General features: G+C 39.8%; 1 long non-coding RNA gene across 1 annotated transcript; it reads right to left on the reverse strand.

Annotated features, from left to right (window-relative positions):
- Positions 1–527: 527 nt before the first annotated feature.
- Positions 528–2,441, reverse strand: LOC126991385 (uncharacterized). Its single transcript, XR_007745463.1, has 4 exons — positions 2,368–2,441; positions 1,926–2,019; positions 1,362–1,461; positions 528–648 (listed from the first exon to the last, which is right to left on the reverse strand). It is a non-coding gene; the product is annotated as an uncharacterized LOC126991385 (long non-coding RNA).
- Between the last annotated feature and the right edge of the window lie 1,421 nt (positions 2,442–3,862).

Consider the following 3,862-nt stretch of genomic DNA (forward strand, 5'->3'; position numbering starts at 1 on the left):
CGCTTGCGCCATACGCCGGGTCGGGTGGGCTGAGGCGTCTCCTCAGAGCTTCATGGCAGAATGCATCGACTTAAGAGCCACGAACTTACTGGGTGTGTTCCCTTGATCTGCTCCACTCCTGGGTAGCATGCCACAAGCTCGTATAACTACTCTGCACTTCCCGTCCAAGTCAATACGTGTCCAGTGTCCATGTCTCACAGGAGCAATAAAAGTATGTATTAAGCATAGTTTCATTTAGCAAACCTCCAAACCCCAATACCATGACACTTTCTGCACATGACCCCTCCAGCTTTGCAGCGCCTGTACAAGTATTTTTATAATCACACCAAAGGAACAATAACTAGCACAGTACGTAGACAAGGTCATAAAGTATGCAAATTCAATGAATTTATTAGCTTTGACAAAATTTAGTTAAACTAAGACATTCAGAAAGGTTAATCTATTATCGCACACGAATTATTTTATTATCGCGTACATGCATTATTTTTTTAAAGTCAGTCCTATAGCACCGGTAGGTTTTCTTGGTTGGGCCTGGTGGTCGGTCTAAGACTTGTGGCGCAGTCAAGTGTTTATAGTGGTGCCATCTGCTCGTGGCGCCATCTATTCCTTTATGAAGTTACTGTCGCTTCAGTACTCCTTCGGTGCATTCTGAAAATAAGATTTAATTTATATTTAAGAACGTGGTATTACTGGCAAAACCTAATCGTCAACACTGACAATCTGTATGGAGGAATTCTAAGAGCTGAGGGGAGCGAGGGAATGGGAAGGACTAAGTAATTTAGTCACTCCATAAAAACCTGCTATATAACTTGGGATTCCTACCACCTAATACACTGCCATAAATACACCGCCTCAATGCACATGTGGAATCTTTACACTGATATCTTCTATTTAGACAAAGCTGACGAACCTTTAAAAGTAAACTATTCAAGATAAAAAGGTGAAACAACGTCTAGACCAAACGAAGTCTGATAAGGTGAAACAACGCCTAGACCAAACGAGGTCTGATAAGATGAAAACAACGTCTAGACCAAACGAGGTCTGAAATCGAAGACTGACAACCTTCGGTGTAAGGTAGGGACAGATTGAATTGGGTTTACCAAATACTGAAACAGCTTGTAACTTTGAACAAATTATAGCACTAATCCCAAACATTGTTAAGAACCAACACTGCAGAAGTGAAATTAAATTAAACACGTCTACGATACCTCAAACACCGTCCGTAGATCAAGTAGGAGACTTCTCGGAGACTTATTTAAAAAAAAAAACTAAAATAACTTAAATCAACTGAGTGGCACGAATGTGTTATTTTTAGACAAGAGCAGCTCAAGAACCAACGACAGTCAATCCCAGAGTCTTACGGAGGGCGTCTAATTCACAGGACATTGGTTGTTTTGAAGCGGGCGAAGGCGAGGTGACGGCCGGCCTGGACTGTTATAATGACGCGGCTGGACAAATTGACTAGAAGAGTACAGCATATTGAAATCTTCACACAAGGAGGGGAATAATGCACTCTAAAATGGCAACAAGTAGAAACTGCTAACTATGATCAGAATGAAATTTAAAGATAACATGATAAACTCATGTTATCTAGAAATAACCAATTTGTAATAAATTTGACTTAACTGAATAAGAGACCAGACAGTTCAGTTAGGGAATGGTTACTTATGCTCCTATACCATTTAAACGGCCCAAATTCCTTTGTAAAGTTAACCTTTAAACTTCTTACTCCCTATCAGACTTCCACAACGAGCGTGTTTCCCGAACTACCATTCAATTAAAACTAAATTAAAGCCTTCGTACTTTACGAAATTAACACCAATATACTAAATAGTTTAACTAAGCATTCAAGTCAAATACCATCTATCTCTTAATCGAACAACTTTAAAAACAGACCATTAAACTAGAAAAGGGAGAAACTTAACTGTATTACGGAGCCAAGTGACTGTCAGGTCAGTCGGTAGGACAGTGGGCTAACAATACGCAGAGGGGGCAGCAGCCAGGGCACAGAGTTCCTCACTGAAAAGATAACCAAACACCAATATAAAGAACATGCATCCTTCATAACATACAAGGGTCACGAAACTTCATACAGACTATGAATAAAGCTCCTCACAGGCAACAAGTACGTATATTTAGTGGGAGTGGAGGGAATTAATGCACCGAGTTGAAAGGCGGGAATAAAATATAAGTTTCCCTAAGACAACGAAATTACAAGAGCGATCGTAAGCAGAAACAGCCAATAGTGAATACCTACTTTGCCCATTAGGAACAATCTATTGATTTTCACAGTGGAACGAAATATTAACCAAACAAGAGTTACAATAAGACATCAGACTCAGTAACATAACATAACACAAAACTGACCTGATCGTTTTTAAGCGTAGAAGCAAAGGTGTCGAGCAGGTAAGTGTGCAGGCAGGCGAGTGAGAGCGTCCTTACCACAGCAACTTCAGCAGGTTAATTGAATCCGCTACCAGGTTTACCCTTGCACCTCACCTCCCTTACCCTTCCCCCTCCCACCTCTCCCTTCCTCCATTACCTTTCCCCCCTCAGCCCACACCTTTCCCTCTCTCCTCCCTCCCTCCCTCGTTCCATATTTATCTCTTTTTTTATCGTTTACTATTTAACTCTCATTCCCTCTTCTCCTTGTCTACTCTTGTTTCTCTCTCCTCTTATTTTCTTCTTTACGTATTATCTCCAGGCCTCTTCCCATCACTTTCCTCATTCTCTCGTTTGCTCTTTACCTCTCATTCCCTATTTACTTTGATAACATTTCTTCTTCATCTTCTATTCCTCTTATTATAGTTTATCCACTTACTTTTTCTATCGTTTTCTATGTATATGAATATCTATGTAAATCAATCTCTCTCTCTCTCTCTCTCTCTCTCTCTCTGTTCAAGTACTAACATTCTTTTTCTCTTTGTCAGCGTAATAACCTTTCTCTCTATGTCAGTGTAACTACTAACTTTCTTTCTCTCCATGTCCATGTACTAACCTTCTTTCCGGTGCGCATCCATCTCCGTTTTTGTAGCGCCGAGGTGTTAAAAGCAGTCAAAGGCTTCCTCGCCGGGCCTGAAAATAGGAGACAGTTGTTAGGCCTCGGCGGAAGAGGGATAGACAATAATAGCGGGGCGGGAGGAGGCGCGGGAGTCATGCCGTGATATATGGGCGAGCTTTCCTCCTCTAATGGACCAGCCACCTCGGGGGAGCCTAAATAAACGAAACTAAGTAATAAATAAAGGCTCACACTGCTCCGGGCAATATACGAAATAAATATATATACAAAAATAGAAAATGCGTGAAACGAAAAGTGTAGAAAAATTATATAAATATGCCTGTAAATAAAAGAAACTAAGTAATATATACTAGGCTCACGCTGGTCCGGGTAAGAAATGGAAGAAGATATATAGAGAAAATAATAGAAAGTGCGTGAAAAAAAATACTGACCCTTCTTGAATGTTGAACAAGTAGATAGATAAATATGACTGTTATTAAAGTGTTCTGTATACATGTGTTTTAATGAGTCAATAAATATTTAGCTTCTGAATTAGGGAAATATGAATTGTTACAAAAAACTGACTGAATGATTAAACTGTTGAAAGATGTGTTTGTGTGTGTGTGTGTGTGTGTGTGTGTGTGTGTGTGTGTGTGTGTGCGTGTGTGTGTGTGTGTGTGTGTGTGTGTGTGTGTGTGTGTGTGTGTGTTGTTCACTGATGGGAAAATGTATAACCTTAAACATTCCTTCAATATAACGACAAAAACTAATGGAAGGTACGTGTTTGATAAGGGAAGAAGAGAATAACTATATATACCAAATTTATCAATGAAAATATATATAAACACAAGGCTCGCGTATAAC

Source organism: Eriocheir sinensis, unplaced genomic scaffold (assembly GCF_024679095.1).
Source record: "Eriocheir sinensis breed Jianghai 21 unplaced genomic scaffold, ASM2467909v1 Scaffold269, whole genome shotgun sequence".
Taxonomy (NCBI): Eukaryota; Metazoa; Arthropoda; class Malacostraca; order Decapoda; family Varunidae; genus Eriocheir; species Eriocheir sinensis.